Source organism: Aphelocoma coerulescens, chromosome 8 (genome assembly GCF_041296385.1).
Source record: "Aphelocoma coerulescens isolate FSJ_1873_10779 chromosome 8, UR_Acoe_1.0, whole genome shotgun sequence".
Taxonomy (NCBI): Eukaryota; Metazoa; Chordata; class Aves; order Passeriformes; family Corvidae; genus Aphelocoma; species Aphelocoma coerulescens.
Window position 1 is genome coordinate 13,623,670 of NC_091022.1, and position 18,440 is coordinate 13,642,109.

Genomic DNA, 18,440 nt, shown 5'->3' on the forward strand with positions numbered 1-18,440 from the left:
GAAAGAGACACAGACAACCCCAAATCTAGCCCAGGAACACAAGTCTGCCAATCCTCCAAGCATGCCTGTCCTGAAGGACCCTAAGGAATGTGAACAATGCACACCACAAAGCCCATAGTACTCTCCTTGGAATGGACCGACTACTCCCCAGGACAAAATGGGCAGAGCAAACCGCCCCAGAGAAAGCTTCGTGCACAGTAATGATCCTCTGTAGTCCCTTCTGGCAATTTGTGCCGGTGAGTAACTACCAGGTCTATTGTTACACACAAAGGCTGTTCAGCCTGCCCCGCCTGTCGCAGTGTGCCAGGCAGACCACTGGAAGGGTCACTCTGCGACTCAGCACTGTAGTCACTGCTAGCAAAAGATGGTATTAAATTTGAAAAATGAAGAGAAAATAGCTGAGTGAGATGGATTGATAGAAGGTTTTAATCACAGATTGCTTATATCTAAGAATATTCCTTTCCAGACAAGCTCAGGGGCTCAAGCTGTCACTCAGCTCAGCAGGCTGGATCCACAGCAAAGGCTGTTTGTTTAAAAGCACAGCCTGAATAAACCTGTTACCTGGTAATTTGTCATAATCAATTGCTTAGAAAATGCTAGAGTAGAGATGAACAAACCATTCACAGCAAATTACTCATCTAGTAAATTGTATCCTGTTCCAGTTCAAGAATTGCCAGGGAACAGTCTTGATACATACTGATGTTTGTGCCAGTGAAAATATTTTTTAGAAATCATTTGGATAAGCACCTCTTCCTATAAATCACCCAAGCATTCCCTGCTGTGAATCTCATATCCTTGACATTCAGAAGGCAATGCTGAGCATTTGGGCATATTTTCCACAAAAGGCAAATGAGGGCTGCAACTGCAGATCTTTGGGACAGAGTTGCATCACAGCCTGCTGTGCTGACACGCTCCCCACACCACTAATTCCCAGGAGGCCGACTCCTGCACCATGCCATTGTCACAACTGCATCCCACCAGCTCACACTCAAAAGGACTCAAGCATGCAAACTACCTTTCATAGATCATAAAGCCAAGTCCTGAAACTCATTTCCCCACCAAGAACAGAGACCACCTTATTGCCAGAACTAAAAGCAAAGCCTGTTTTCTAAGATGAGCTTTCCTCATTAATTCTCCAACACATGATCATATAAATGGACATCAACATGCAAACAAATAAATTAACTATATACTAATCCTAAAATTATAGAATAATAAGGGTTTTTTTTTCCCCACAGAAAAGAGACCATTAGGTTATGCATAGATATGAAGGTTTCTACATTCACTTAATGGGAAGCTGAGGAAAGACAGTTGCCCAGCACCAAGTTGTGGAAATTATACAAAAATGACTGTTTTGTATAGGATGGCTTTTACCTGGCCCTAGAAAACAGAGGTTATATTGCTATATATAGCTATTATATAGCTACTGCTATGACCACAGATTCACTAAACTGAGGTGTGCAGGAATTTTCCCAAAACAGCGAACAGATCATCCACCTGAATATTCTGGTATTATGATTAATTACCACTCTTATAATCTTTAGACTCATGTAGACTTCTAGTTGTTATTTATCTGTATTTAGCAAGCATTTTAAGATAACTTCTACACTCCTACATCTCTTTTTTCCTCATAAGCCTCTCACAGATGTAACATATCTTGTGTCAGGCCATGAGGGTGATGAACACAAGGTATATTTCTGCAGCTCTCATTAGAGTCAGGAGGGATTATTCATAAATGTAGAGATTGACCCCAGATATCAAAACTGTTTCTTCCAACACCACCACTGGAGGAAATCCTTACTCTTAAAATACAAATCATGCTTACTGATTTAATACAAAGAGGAGTTACACCAGCTTTTCATAAAAGCATCCAGCTTCTGAAAGACCAAGGATGTTGTCTTTGAAATCCAGACACTGAAGAAAATTCACATTTTCTTGAGAAGCAGAAATTTCTACTCAATTCATATGCTTCTTGCCAGCTGAGCATCAGCAGAAGAGCCTGTGGAGTTTTCCTGTATCTACTGCTTCAGAATGCTCAATTAAAATAATTACATTGCAGAAACATTTCAACAGGCCAAGTGAAACAAATCTTCCTCAGGATTTTTTTTCAAAAGTAGCAGAGTTTTAAACACAGCTCGCTATAAATGAATACAATATTTAGATCAGTGGCATTCTGGCCCCACCTTTGCATCCACTGTACAGAAGTCCCATTTTCCCTAGAAACTGTGTGACTGATATACCATAGCAGCACAGAAAAGTATATGAAGACACATTAAAATGACAGCTAACAGGTCAGATTTGACACCTCAAATCATAATCTATTTTACTGTGCCTTTTGTACAGAAGTTTGAATTCCTATTTACACAGCTCTTATGGTGAACACAAACAGGAAGAACCTACTGGGCCAGAAATACTCAATTTTCCCTTCACACAGTATCAGCCACATGCACAAACCACTCCAGCTTATTTTTCTTTGCATTTTCTCTTCTTTTGTTAGTTCTAATCTTCTTGATTTTCACCTAAACCTGCCCCAACCCCTCTCATCTTGCAGTATGTTTAATGAATGGCTGTTCAGATAGAACCCAAACTGCACAGAGGATTTATAGTACAGCAAGTTTCATCTGGAGAAGGCATAAATTTATGTTTCCAGTTATGTAAAACTTAGCTCTAGTGTGCCCATAAAACTGCCTACAAGCAATACTGATTTTATATCATGGATTGCTCTACAGAAATAATTTAAAACAGATTCAAGGTAACTTTCTTCCCTTTTATTTATTTTAAAGGAAATACTTTGTTTCATATCTGTCATGGTGAGAAATTAATTCAAATTAAATTCATCATTGTCCCCAGCAGGTTTAGACATCCAGTTCTCCTTTCTGGATGACAGCCTCAAGGTGGTCAGCAGCACTTCCAACTCGCGAAAAATCAGGCCTCACAATAATTGAGCATTCACACTGTCAAAGGTCCTTGTGCCTTTTGAGTTAAGCTCCAAGTCTGTGTCACACCATGCAAACAGGCCATTCATTTAGGCTTCCCTCATCTTGGTAAATTTGGCTTACTGTCACCTTGAAGGATATCCCAGACTGATGGTGCTGTTGTAAGGTATTTGAACCTTGACAGTATGCCCCAGCCAAACCATCTTTAGCTATTCTTATCAGAGCCCTCAGAGTGGGACCAGGCTGGAATTACCCTCACTGGCTTCACCAGGCCTTCCACCTTCAGCTGCAGCACATCAGTCCCAAGAGGGTTTTTAAGCTCCAGTCTGAAGGCCCAAGGGGAGAGGAGGGACAGGCTTATATCTGCTCTCTGTTCTTTGCTGTCTCGTTGTTTGGTTTTCCTGGACTAACTTGGCTGCTGATCACTGGATGGGTTTTGTTGCTGTCATCATCTTGACGCTGCTTGCCTGGATCAGGAGCCCCACCTGTTAGAGCCCTCAGGAATTCATCGTGGACTGAAAGGTAAACTGTGCTAAACTAGAAAAGAATTGAGAAAGAAGAAGCTGAAAAACTAAATACCAAGACAGCAAAGAATAGATGAAAAGGACTGTGCCGCACTAGATTAAAACCAATCATATTATCAGAAAAGTGTGTGCAGAGCTCATAGACAGAATAGAGAAACCAATCAAGCAATGTGAAATCTCATGCACAGCAGTTGCAAAATGTATACGTACTGTATTATGGATAAGTTGTAAAATGGATGAGTACCATGTAAAGGTTGTAAGATGTGTAAGTAGAGTAACATGTAGGTAAAATGCATAAGTACCACGTTATGTCGAAGTTGTAAAAAGTATAAGTAAGAGAAAATGTATAAGTAGAGTGATATGTATATGTATAAGATAAGTAGGTAGAATGTATAACTAAGCAAAGTGTATAAGTAGGGTATGATGTCAAAGTTGTGAGATGTGTGAGTGGAGTGTATTTTAAACACTAAGAAGCTCCTGTGAAATCGTATCGATCCATTGATCAGAAGGCACGAGTTCCCATATGGTGGCCCAGGCCCATCCCTGTCAGTGCAGCACTGGGAGAGACAGGTGCCTTTTGGAGGTGAAGAGCGCAGGAGGACTGCAGTAACTCATTACTGTGGCTCTGACAGCAGCTCATTCCTGAGGGAAGAGCACACACCGACCTGTCATTCCTGCAGCCACCACCTCCTCAGGACTGCAAGGTAATTTACAGACACTAATTTAAACCATTTCCCACTCTGTCAGGAAAGAAAGGACATTTGTATGAACCTCATTGTTGAGGCTGAGCAGCTTGGACACAGAAGTGTTCAGCTTAAGCTCAGCAGAGCTTCTTTGGCTCACCAGCAGTTGCTGTTAGATTTTCAGTTCCCAAGTCAGTGTATCACTCATTAGCTCACTTCTGCTGAGATAAATACGTGTTTCCAAAAGTTCAGGTCCCACAATCTTACACTGATTTTAAATGCTTTGCCTGTTTTGGCTTTGGCCTAATGAGGAGGCCTATGTCCATTAGTAAGGTGGCTGGTTATTTCACAGTCATGATATGCCTGCCATGGGTGACTGCCTCCAATAATTTCTGAGGGAAAAAATGTCACTTTATATGGAGTTACTTTGTTCCCTTTATGAAGGAGGAATCCAAAGGGTGCTCCCATGGCAGGGCAGTGTCAGGGATGGGCATAACCTTGGACACAGAGCTCAGCCATGAACCCAGCCATGCTCAGGAGGAGCAGTGGGTACCTACCTAAACACATTTTAGGTTCCTACATTTCTGGACTAGCTCTCTTCACAGCACAAATCTCATCAAAGTATATTCAAAAGCAGTTCTGTTCACCAGGCCAAATGAGGGAGGAAAACATGAGAATTTTTAAATGCTTTGACACTTATTTGGGAGCTGAATTAGGACTTCGGAGATTCACAGGCCTCATCCTGGCTCTGTGCCCAGGAATGAATTACACTCTAAAAGACTAAACTGCACTCTTATGGCAAATGCTGAAATGCTGTTATTCTAATAGCAGTGCCATATCATGATACAGAGCAGAAAAATGACACACAGCAGAGATCCTAATCTGAAAGACAATAACACTGTAAAATACAACATACTAAAATAAAAAATTATCCCAATTAAGTGTTTCCCAATATATGCTCTAGCTTAATAACACTCATAGTTTTTCAACAGAATATACTAAATACCAGCTCAGTTGATTTTATTGGTATTTACTGAATAATAATATGCATTACAGGCCTAGGTAATTATGGAATTGGATATTTATGTACCATATAGAAATTGATACTTATGTCATTCAACTGACTCAAAAAAATTCAAAAAATCCTATAATTATGAGCATGGAACATGCCATATTAAATTAGAGCAGGAAAACACATTGAAATAGAAATATTTTATGCCACAGTGTAGGATGATACTTCTATTAAAGATAAAAATTAGAAATCTGTGTATACAGTGCATCAAATACACATGGATGAAAGAGCTACATAAACCTCAGTTTTGTGTTTTCCTTTCCAAACTGCATTTACAAAAATCACAAAACTAGTTTTACAGAAAATATAGTCAGATGCAGATGTAAGTACAGATATATGACTGTACCTGGGTTGTACATGATATTTACAACCATGCCTGGAGAGAATACAGAATATCTGGGCAAAAGCTTACACACTAACTGAAGCAGTAACAGCCAGAAAACAATCCAATATGCAACATAAGAAAACTGCTCCCTTGTTAGCCAGGCTTCCCAAAATGGAGATATTTCTTCTACCTGGAACAAAATCAGTCATGCCTTGCAGGGGCTGCAGCCAGCCAGAGATATTGGGACAGCCACAGCCCCCAGTGTCTGGGCAGCTGGCACCATCCAGTGCAAACAGCAGTATATTCACCCTGTGGAAACTGTAAAGCCCTCAGCAGATAGTCCTGAGAAATCCTAATGTTCCACATAATGGTTACCTGAATAATCAAAGGAACCTTTGCCATAGAGTCAAGCAAACTGTGCAGTGTGACAGGTTTGTAAGAAAATGATCTTAAACACCTTCTGTTTAAGTAGTTTGCCCAGCTTTATGCCACTGTGTAGCTAGTCCACTTGGTGGCACAGACTCATTAACATTTTGTCCATGATTGCCACATGGCCACCCAGGAATTAGGGGAGAATGTTTGGGGAGATTTATTAGATTTATTACAGAAATTCTGATAAATAAGCAAATAGCTACAGCAAGTCTAGAAACGCTAATTGGGATTTTTTTACCATTTTTTTCTAATCTGTATTCTTTTGGAATACCTTACTCATCTACTACTAAATAGAGATTCCTCTGGCCTGCCAAATAACTCATTTAAAATAGCATACACTTACATATATTGAAATAGAAATCGGCCCCACTGTCATGCCTGGATATCATTTTAAATGTCTGAATCTACCTATCAATACTAACAGCTAAATTATCGTTCACTGACACTACTGTAAAATTTCAGATCTCTTTTACAAGGTGTTTCACTAAGTTACAGAAAAGGTCCTTTAGCATTTCAAGTAATGAATTATATATCAGTTCAACAAATACTCTGTTTTCCTTCTACATAATGCTGTCTATTAACTTTAAAAGGGGCATTAAGAAGCCATATCTGAAAATATTTTTATACCAATAAAAGCTGTAAAAGAACTGACTGAATTATTTGTGTACCCAGTGACGCTGAGAATGTGTGAACGGTTGGGAGTTTCACCTCCGTTTTGCTTCAGTCAATCCCAAACTATCGGACTCAACAAAGAACCAATACTGGAGTCAATTTTGGAGAAGTGTAACGGTGTGTGAAATAGGAAAGGTCAGATTAGGTAATGCATTATTCAGTATAGATTTAAACTGACTGTATGAATCTCTGACAGATTTAGATCTAAAGCATTTATCAGCACTTTTGGGTGCATTCTTCCATTCAGATTTATAAAGACTGAATAAACACACAGCAATGCTTCAAGAAACATAAAAAGGTCAACATTTAAAAATTGGCCCATCGATTTGGACTTTCCTGACGGAAATTAATTATCTAGAAAGTTACATGAAAGTTGGTATGAGTAACCCTTTATGAGCTTTTGCTTTTAAAAGTCAGATAATGCTAAACAGTGATTACTTTGCACTGTTTTTGGGCAATATGTATGATGCCAGCTGTGGCGGTGCAGGTGCCTGCAGCCACCCTGACCCCTGCAGACCTAACCGGCTGCCAGCTGCAGTGGTCAAGCACTGAAGTTTAACGCCTCACTCTTGATTAGGGTGAGAGCCCATAATCCCCCAGTTTTGTGATCTGCATACTTTCGTATGGTTGGTTCATGTTTTCCCCTCCCTGTTCTATGTATAAGTTTGTTAATACTCATTTCCCTCAAGTTAATATGTATAAATTCTAGAAGCTTCTATTATACTCGACACCCGCATTGGTTCCTTCCCTAAGTCCCTCCTTTGTGTTAATCCCATTGGTTTCCTCCACCTCAACCCTGCCTCCTGTCACATATCCCGTTGGTTGTGTCCATTATCCCTGCCTTTCCATCCCCACTATAAAATGCCTGGACACCCTCAAATCCTGGTCTTTTCATCCTCATCTTCTCAGCTGGGTAAATGTTCAGTGTGGAACCTATACGAAGAGTCCCCTCTCTCTCCTTCTCTGCCTCTGCCTGCGCACCCTCCATCCAGCCCAGGAGTAGCTCCCTCGGGTGAGGAGCTCGCTCTCAGTCTCCCTGTTGTGTGTGTGCCACCGTGGAGCAGGCACAGGGCAGCTAGACCTCCAGGCTCCTTCTGTGGCTAGTGTGCAGCTGCAAGTAACCCGTCAACCAGCATTTAATCCATTTTTAACAATTACCATTAACATAAAAATCAGACTGGGAGTATGTCAGATAAGCGTTTTACTTGTAAAAGTTGTAGAATGATTTCTGGGTTTTTTGATGACTGTTACAGACTTGCCAGGAATCAAGACTGTGATCACAAGCTTCTAAAGAGCATAGTTTTACATTTCATTTCGGTAGTAGTAAATCCAGTTAAAGAGCTTCCTACTTTTGCTGTCTGTTTCCAACCCTGCTACTACTCCCAGCCTATTTGAGCTGATAGAACTGTGTAGTGCTGTGTGACTGATAAATGGAATCTAGAGTTAAGCAGAAAAAAAAAATGGGGTGGAGGGAATACAGAACATAGACAGCTAGATAGACATTGCCACATTGACACAAAAACAGCCATAAATGTTTCATGCAGTTTGAAAAAGTGGCACTCATTGATTTGGTCTGTAAATTAAGTTAAACAGAAAAGAAAGATTTTGGGACATGATTACAACCTTGAATTACAGATTCTTCCAGGCCTCTATCTTGACTATTGTAAAGTTAACATGGCACAAGGAGTTTAAATGTTAAAGCAAGAACCACAACAGTGGGATGCAGCAAATGGACTTTCTCTTTTTTTGGAGAAATTTAAGAAAACTGACTTCATTAAAAAAAAAAAAAAAAGAAGAAGATGTTACAATGGCTATGTAGGAGGAGATCATGATGAGCTACTGATAGATTAGGCTGAGTAAACCTCTTTAGGTAAGGAGAGAAGCATTACAGGGATTGTCTGAACTCCACCAGTCCCCACAGGAGTGATTCTCCTGAGTGGTCTGCCCTGCCCAGGTGCCCATCCAACAGAAAAAGCAAATCTCAAGCAGAGGACTCACCCTGTCCCAGCATAGCTTACAGAAATCCAAACAGATTGAAAAAACACAAGCCAGATAATCTTGGCAGATCCTAGCCACCAGATAACCTGACCCATACTTCTACACATTTACGATTTGCTTTTAAATCACTGTGGTTTGTGCCTGGATGATGCTTGCAAATAACAGCCATCTTTCCTAGCCACCCCCTTTTATTTTAAAAATACACAAGAGTGAGTTAGAGGCCTCCATTTTTCCACTTAATTTCATTATCAAAGAGAGAAACCCAATTGTTTTAATTGTATTTTTTGTTTTGTTTTGTTTTCATCCTTGAAGATGCAATAGTCCAATGAGAATATTTTCCTTGTCTACTCAGCTTCCAAGTTACTATATTAAAATGCTATGGACAAAAATATTTCTAAGAGAATATATGAAGTCACCAGCCTCACCTTTCTGGTTATTTCTGTGGTATCTGAGTTCTCTTCTTTCTAAAATAGCTATCACTTCTTCAGGAAATATTTTTTTGAATAAATGATCCAGGCTCATCCATCTAATTTCAGCAGAAAAGGCTGAAATAAATACCTTTCACACTATTTTACAAAATTACATGGACTATAATTTAGCAGATAACATGAATTTATAGAAAACATCTATACAAAAAAGTCACTTTATTAGACAAACTTCTGGCTCAGTAAACCATCTCCAAGAATCTCCAAACCTGTACTAAGTAAGAAATGGTTGCTGTGTCACTGACTCATCTGACAGCTTTTACTGCATTAATATTCTAAAGATTCTTCCATTATTTCAATTTTACAGAACCCATTCATCGGTATCAATTACAACAATACTGTCTGAGATGCTATCCTAGCATTCAGCTGCAATTTCCAGAGGTACTAAATAGCTTTTCTCATGTTAATAATTCATTATGGAAGCTGAAGTTGCCAGACTGTATCAGTCATGTTCCACACAAGGCTGAGGCCTTTTGGGGGAAATAAATTGTCTGCCAGCTTCACAGCTACCTTGTGGAAGCAAAACCCTATATAAATGGTCAGTTTTCCAGCTTAATTTCTATCTGTGCTGTCACACCAGGGTGTAGCAGCTGTGTCAAATCTGTCACTCCTGGAGAGTGCAAGACATTCTCAGGATCATGGCTGATAACAACCACACATCTTATGGAGGGGGCTCAGACTGTACGAGGAGGAGTACCCAGTACATGCTGGTTATTTCACCCACCTTTTTCATTTTCACTTGCAGAAAATTTCATTCTGTTTTTACCCGTTTGGGACTATACCAAGCATAAATTCAAAGACTGTACTAAATGTAGTCAGTAACATGAAGGAGAACAGGCAATTCAAAGCCTTAAAAGAAATAATCCCACGTTTTACATTTGTGAGTTTAGTATGCAGCTTCTGTAAAGGTCTACATTTAAATACAATAATACTTTGATGGGACTTGCATTTTCTGCTTGAGAGCTGGATCTCTATTTTGTGTCCTTTAAACTATCTAAATGCTTATAAAATATCTTTGGGAAAGAAAATTCCCACTAGAACTTGCATATTAAGTTAAGCTTTTCTACTGAGAATATTATTAAATCCCACAAAATCCTATTTCCATTCAGTCATCAGCAGCTCTATGCATAAATACATAGAAAGAATGCTATAAGGGATTATGTTTGGGAAAGAACTATCAGCCAGCATTCTTGGCTTGCTCCTTAGCCACGAAATAATGATGGTTCCAAAAAAAAACCCACTAGTTTTAATTTCCCTAAATCAAGAAGTTACTGATAATACCATTTTAAATCACTTAAGTACTTTTAAGAACGTTAGAAAGATCAAACCGTGAGGAAAGCTCCTGGAGATGAGCACTTTTCTTGCTGTAACTTGCATAATGGCCAGGAATACAGAATAGGGGATTATACCAGATTTGCTCCCAAATACTCTGAACACTGAAAGTTAAAGATGTCATTAAACATATGGAAAGATGTATGAAAAAAACTTTTATATTTGTTTAAAACTTATCCAACAGGAAGAGAAATTTCTTCTGAAACACTTCTGACAGGTGAAGAAAGAAGATGCAAGATGTAAAATATTTCAATAACTTGTTCTGGAAAGAAAATATTGGGCGTGGTGCTATTCTGTCTTTCTCTAAGGATACCTCAGTGTCCTTAGAAAATGTTCAATTCAGCACCAATACTGAAACAGCATTTTCTTTTGAATAAAGCACAGGTGGTGGCTGCACAAGTCTTTACTCATGTTTGCTGCATGAGTAAAGACAAGCATATGGAGCCAAACGTATTTCTTGTTTCCAGAGATCACAGGTTAAGAACAACACTGTGGATGCACATTTAACCAATCTAGTGTAAGTCTTTGGCTTTCTGAGGAATTTCTTCGTGGCATTTTCTATGCTGATTTTCCCATGATTAAGTTTCATACTTTACATTTTCAATGCACCTTTACAGCTTCATTTTGATAGCTGATATTAACAGCCTTTTCTGGCATTCTGTAGCAATTCCAAATGCTCTTTGTGTATGGCCATATTTAGATTCAAACAAACTGTCCCAGTTTCTTCACACTGGCTAGCAACAAGTATTTCAATTAATGTTTGGGGGATCTTCAGGGAGCTTTATGGCCGTATCAATAAGACAGAAATTGTGGGGGGTTGTGCTTCTGTGGAATTCACATGACACATGACTGAAAATTACAATACAAGAGAGCACATCATCCCACCCAGGAACACCATGTAAAAGCAGCATAAAAGCATCAAACCTGAATTGAAGCCAATGTTATTTGTTTAGCCCAGGTAACAATTCAATGTGTGTCATAGGAGTTAAAGCCCTGAAGGAAAGGGAGTTTTTGGATCTAAAACACTAAATGAGAAATGAAAGATGTGTCAGGGTGTGTGTGACTTCAAGAGCAGCCCTCACCATCTTGTGTTTTCCTTAAAATGTTCTAGAGGCACCTGGATTTAAGAACATTTCCTTCAGCAGTTTCCAAATTCATGCTATTAAAAAACAAAGGTGCAGCAGCTGACAAGATGATTGGGTGATAAGATAAACTGTATAGTCTTCAGACTATTTCAAAATTCCATACCTTGGCCATCATTAATCATGAGGATAAATAAGACAAATAGATTAAATGTGCCCTCTAATGTCAATTATATTCATAAAATGAAAAGTGCAGTGATTAACTAACACTGAAGTCCACTCATTCACTTCAGTGCATTACAAAATCATCAGTTATGATTACTTTAATAGAGCTCATTTACCCGACAAGGTGTCTGGTTAAATGAAATAACTTTATCAAAATATATAGTTAAGCTGCAGCTGACTGAATCTAGATTTTATTTTCCAGTGCTTAAGCTCAGACAAATGTTTTTAATTCTCCCTTCCTAAAGCTGTGACATTTTTCTATTCTGACCTTTATACAGCATATATGATGGATAGACACTGCCTTGACAGCACAATCATACATAAATTTAAACTGTCACAGCAGGAAGAAAAAGCAATGTGTTAAGAGTAGTCAGAAAAACCTGCCAAGTTCTGTATCCCTTCTTTTCCCTTCTTTGAACTAGAAGAGTCTAGCTGAATGCACTTAAAATACCTGTCTTTCTTTAAAAGATGACATGGAAAATATTTTGAAAAAATCGAAGTGTCACAATTTTTTTTCATCTTTGGAAAAACAAAAGGGAAATTTACAGTATCTATGTGAATAGATAGGTCTCTATAGAATACAAGCTGTATTCTTTTTTCCTTCAATAAATACTAAATATGATTGAAAAATAAGTGTTATTTAGCTAAAAAATACCTGGCAATAGACAATGTTTATTGTTCAGATTACACAGAGAAATATTTAACAGTGTTTACTTTAATTCCTTTTTATTTATCTAGTAGTTAGTGTTGTATGTCAAACAACCAACCAAAAAAAACCCCAATAGAATAAATCCAGAACCAATGTTTCCTGTAACAAAATCCATTTCTAATTAATGAGACTTTCCTGCACTCTAGACTGCCAGAACTAATTTGGCTTTTTGCACCTGCATAGTGTCTCTCCTGCATTTCTGTGCTTTGATACAGAGGGGCAACAGAGTCTCAGGCAGTGCCAAATTCACTTCTGCAAAATAGCAAAGAGAAGAATGAGTATCTAACTTTAGCTGTGGAACAAGGAGTGCTCTGCAATCATGTCCTCATACAGCAAAGGGCATTGGGCAGGTCACCCTCTGTCCTTTCTTCCCCTATGGCCCTCAGTCTACCCTCAGTCAACAAATGCTGTTGTTTGTCCCAAACCCGTGGTTAGCCTCTCCAGGCCAGGATTCCTTACACACACTGAGGAGTAGAGTACATGTGTGGGGAACATTACACCCTGGAATTCCCATGCCATTGCAGAGAAGAAAGGGATAAGAGGATGAAAAAAGAGAAAATAAATGCTGCCTTCAGTTCCCATTTATACATAGAAGCTGAGGGCTACAAAAGGCAAAACAGATCAGATAAATGAATGAAAACCAGACACCACATACGTGTGCCATTCCATCCCTCCTCCCAGAGACACCACCTCTTGCTCCTCCTGTCCCGTGAGCACAGCAGGCCATAAACAGCTTTGTATCATTATCTCTCCATGCATATTTCAGGACATCAAGAAAGCCACTAAAAGACTCTTTGTTCCCTACTACCCTGCAGCTGAACATTGGTTTGCAGTCACTAGAGAAGTTCTGTCAGCCTCTGTGCACGTCTCTGGTTCTACATGATAAAAGCAATTTTTATAGATGGTGAAAGATTTAGTTATGCCTCATCAAACACTGTGGAGATGTTTGTACTCTCTGTGAAACACAGCATATTGCTAAGCATAGATTAAAAATACACACGTGGCAAAATTGAGAAATGCCTACCTGTTTTCCAGGAATTTTAATTATATTTACATTTCATAGCTGTGGCTGTAGAGCATGTGTACACTTACTGACTTTTGGGATGTACTACACAGATTATCTTTTGTCCACAGAAACAGATCTGTGGAAATAGTCACAGCTTATTGTAATTGTATATCACTTACAGATGTTTTCTTGCAGCAGATGAAAATTATTAAAGTTATATCTCATAAGTCAATGAAAATGCTTCCTCTGAGTGGACTGTAGCAAGAAAATTGCACTGTTATTATTCTAATAAAATAAAACACTGAACACATGATTTTCTGCTTCCCTTATTGAGAAAGGAGAATAGACTTCATTCATACTGTCAATTTACCTGCTACATTTCATAGACTTATATTTCAAATTCACAGCATCTCAAATGTACATTTTAAATGTGTGTACATATGCTTATTGAGGCATAGACTGAAATTAATATCAGGTTTTCAAAAAAAGTAATTAATTAAGCATTACAAAAACTTAATATTCATCCAGTCCACATTTGAAAGATAACAGAAAAGCAGTCTATGCCAAATTAACAAAAAATTCAATTCTCTTCCCTTCCTAACAGCATTTAGAAAAAAACCCAGAGAGATCAAAATACTGTTTGAATATTCTTGGCTGATACCTATTGTCTATTTCCACAGGCATCTGAAGTGTTTCCAAAATTCAAAGCCATTAACAATACCTGCAAGTCTGTTGGCAGACTCACAGGCTGGATATTTGATAAAGGATCTGCTGCATAAGGTTGCACCACAACAATTCCTTGAGAACTTCTGCTTTGCCCTTTCAGGTAGCACTGTACATATATGTTGCAGTATCTGCATATTAGTAAAAGCACAGTTTCAAGAGAAACAAGCCTCTCCTAACAGATACACTGGCCAAAAGCTCCCCCACCCTTGGAAGAGCAGGGATGCCTGAAGAGAAGTTCTCCATTTGAAATCTCTTAAATCCCTCACTTAAGAACCAGATGGGTTTTTTCAGTTGCCAAATCTTATTTCTGAAAATCAAATGCTATATATTGGAAGCCACAGTTACTTATGTGTAATAACATATATAATACAATACAATATAATTAACACAGTTAAATTCTTACATAAAAGAATTTTCAGATATGTAGAGAACTGACTCCCTAAGCTGGCTTGGTTACCCCACAAACAAATCAGATTCATGAACAACAGATGTATAAAAACCATTGCTTTGGTATCTCTGGTAAAGCCCCTCTGCTGCTGCACATACCTGTGCATACTCACGCTGTTCTTCTCATTGTTCAAATCTGCAATCATGTTAAGCAATATCATTAATATTCCTACAATAGATGTAAAAATTTTATAGATAAGATATAGCATACATAAATACTTTGAAATAACACTAAGAAGCAACATGCCAATGAGTAGCTTACAAGCCTTCAAGAGTATCTCTCAAACAATAATTCAACAGGGTAAATACAAGTGGCCAAGGAAAGTGCCAATAACATAGCTATTTCAAGAAAAAAACCCAGCCTGATTGTTCATTAATTTAAATAGTTAAGTAACTTTTCCATAGGAAAAAAATCTATTAGCATTAGGATTGTAAAGAACACTTAAGGGTGAGGGATGTCTGCAGTCAGACTGCCAGCAAAGAGCTGAAACCTCTACTTAGGGCTTTCTCAGTTTTTCCCATTTGTGCCTCAACTATGCATATATGCCACCAGTAATTATTTCAGTAACATACAGTGTCTCCTGTGTGCCTGATGTAACACAAAATACCCATTCTCATTCTTAGTCAATGTTTATTCATTTCCTCTCCATTTGCATTGTTAAATGAAACGTTAGTTCTAAGCATAACAAGAACTGTTCCAAACCTCCAGACAAAAATGTTGCCTTAAGTACAAAGTAGAATCTTTAACAAGGCATTTCAGAGACATCTCATCTCCAGTGTATTGCCCAGGAAACTACTGCTTCTTAGATCTGCTCATTTACCACGTACACAGCTACTTTTATTTCACTGCTCCTGTTCTTTGTTCATCACACAGGTACTGAGCTTTAAGAGACCAAACTGATTCTGAGCTTGTAAGGACAGTTCCACTGATTAGACCACAAGCACATCAGCATAGGCTCCCTCAGGGTGTAGGAGAAGCACAAATGTGCTTCTCTAATATTCCATTCAGTTTTCCAAGTCTGGAAAATCACAGGCTGATAATGAGTAAGAAAATAATTAGAACAATAAATCCAAGGTCATGTCAACGACAGAGATATAATCCATCTTGCAACATATATTGTTTCTTGGATTAGTGACACATAAAAAAAAAATATGTCTAGAACAAACAAAAACTCTAAATTTTTATACGTTCACGATAGTGATTATGTGTGACACAATTAAAGTCTGTCCAACTTCCAGCACTTCACACAGTCAATGAGAATAATTTAAAAAGTAAAATTTTTTTAATAATGTTTTCAAGTATCCACTGGAGCCAGCCTCCATTTACATTTCCTTGTAGACAAATTTTAAATTACTAAGACTAGTAATAGATCAGCCAATTGTACTACCAAGACAACGTAGCTCTGTCTGAAGTGAATTGGACATGTACTCCCCATTGTTGTCAGCACTAGCTGGGAGGCACTGTGCTGGAAGCAGCCTTTGGTACAGCATGTCTCATTTATATCAAACAGCATTGCTAGAAAACCTTTCTACATATGTAAGGCACCTCTGTTGGACTTTGTGCCTCTAGGAAAAGCAGAACAGGTAATGTAAAAATATTCCTGGCCCTAGACTCCATGCATACAGGTTAATTCAAAGAGGTAAAACACTGCCAAATCTGGATGCAGCCAGATAGCACCTCATTAAAGTACGACAGTTTCAGTCAGTCCTGCCTAGAGCTATTCCACCTTTTTAAGTACCTAACCAAAATGATTAACCCAGAGATGTGGCAATCCTGAACTCTGCAGCTATGTGAACTCATCTAATTCCTCAGGATAACATCTTCAGGGAGCTCTAATCTTAACTTTGGTGCTGCAGTTCCTTGCCTAGGGATAGCTGAGTTTAACTGATCCACATCTGCACCAGTACAAGGTTCAGGGCACACAGGTATGTCACATGTCTGCTCGTGGCTGTGTTTTGGGGAGAGGCCTCTTGAAAGGTATTGTGGAACTATTTAAAACTTAAGAAACTGTGATAGTGAGAACTGTTCACATTCAACTCAGGACACTATATATTTTGCTGCTCATTAAAGGAATACAATTATCAGAGAATAAAAGGAAAATAAACATACTGGCACAATTCAAAATTTGCCTGAACTATCAATTATTAAGAGCCACCAAACTGTCTTACTCTGCTTTCCACTCACCTGATCCCAGAACTAGGTTTAGGCACACAGTACCCATGCCTGTTGTGCCCAAGGAACAAAACCTCTCTAATGAAGATGTAATTGTTTAGATGCCTCAGCTCTAACCCTACTTGCATTATGAAATGCTTCTATTCTTGGGGGGGAAAAGAATCAAAAATAAAAGGTCTGGAATACATACAATATAGTGCACTAAATGTGAGGATAAAGTACTATTTTCAGTCTACAGTGAAAATACAGGATAGTGATGGCAGTTGTTCTGAAAGAAGAAAGTTTATAGTGTTATTCTACAGCTGAAAAAAAAAAATTAAAACTCTCCTGCTGTGAAAAAAAACGAATCAACTGTAATAATGTGCATGTTGATGCAAGTCATATAGAAGTAGAGGTGTTAGGCAAATACAAGAACCAAATCTTACACAATCTGGGAATTCACCACATGGGCTGTAATGCTGTATCTAATTCGCAGCATCCCATTCATGGAAGATGAGAAACAACAGGACAAAGTCCAGATCACATAATCTGAACTCCAGAAAATCTGCCTTCTTGAAAGAGTTTGATTTCTTTATTATACAGGAGAAATAAACTTGAGGAGTCACATGGTAATAGGTGATTATGAGACTGCAGTGAAGAAGGTAGAAGTAAACTGTGCTCCATGTTCTTCGTGGGAAGGACAAGTAACAACCTTAAACTGCAAAAGGACATTCAGGTTATGGAAAATATTTTCACTAAATAGACAAGCTGCTTCAACTCTCAACCCTCTTCTACTTTTTTGTTAGTTGAATAAATTAAATATGTGGCCAACTCTTATATATTCTGAAGTGAATGAGTTGATTAAAAAAAAAAATTATTAGGCATGAAAAAGGTACCTACTTCATTAAAGAAAGCAGAAGAAAATTCCATCAACTTTTGTAGTTTTAGGATCTTGCTCCTTAAGAAGATTCAATGCTAATATAGCTGTTTTCCAGTTGAGAATGAATAAAAAGAGAGTAAAAAATATTTTAGTGAGTTCATAATCTCCACAGCAGAAATTAATTTTACTAGCAGTAGTTGCAGAATTTATATATTTTTTTTTAGACAGTAGTATATCAAGAGGGATGCCGCAGTGCTTGGAACAAAATATATTCGTTTTTTTCTAAAATTAGAGCCACATCTGTAATTTGAAACATGTAAAAGGCAATTACTATACTATTTAATAGATTTCATGTGGATTATGGTAGTTTTTCATACATCTCCTTTTCCTGATACTAAAAAAAAATTAAAATATCAGAATCTTCATGAGACAGCAAGACTTAAGCTGACAATTTATGTTTTTGAAGGCCAATAACCCTGTACTGCTGGTTTGTTTTCTCCCCTTTATGGTTCATCTTACATAAAATCCAATTTTATTCAGTTTCCTTAAGTGCCCAAAAAGCAATATCCTGGTAAGAACATTGTAGAAAGCAGTAATTGAGTGAATCAGCTATGAATCCTACCCCTATACTTATCTGGAAAATACAGGGCATTACAGAATAATTGTCTTCCACTTTGCAGTTACACCAAGAGCAATATTTTACAGATAAATGCAAAAATACAGGGTGAAAAAAACACCTTTATTTTTCAGCATT

The 18,440-nt window shown here is 38.1% G+C and overlaps 1 long non-coding RNA gene across 1 annotated transcript in view; it reads right to left on the reverse strand.

The window, feature by feature from the left end:
* Positions 1-2,753: 2,753 nt before the first annotated feature.
* Positions 2,754-18,440, reverse strand: part of LOC138113851 (uncharacterized) — an 82,165-nt gene continuing 66,478 nt past the window's right edge. Inside the window, exon 5 of the long non-coding RNA XR_011152359.1 lies at positions 2,754-3,473. This is a non-coding gene — a long non-coding RNA (uncharacterized lncRNA). The remainder of the gene's footprint in view (positions 3,474-18,440) is intronic.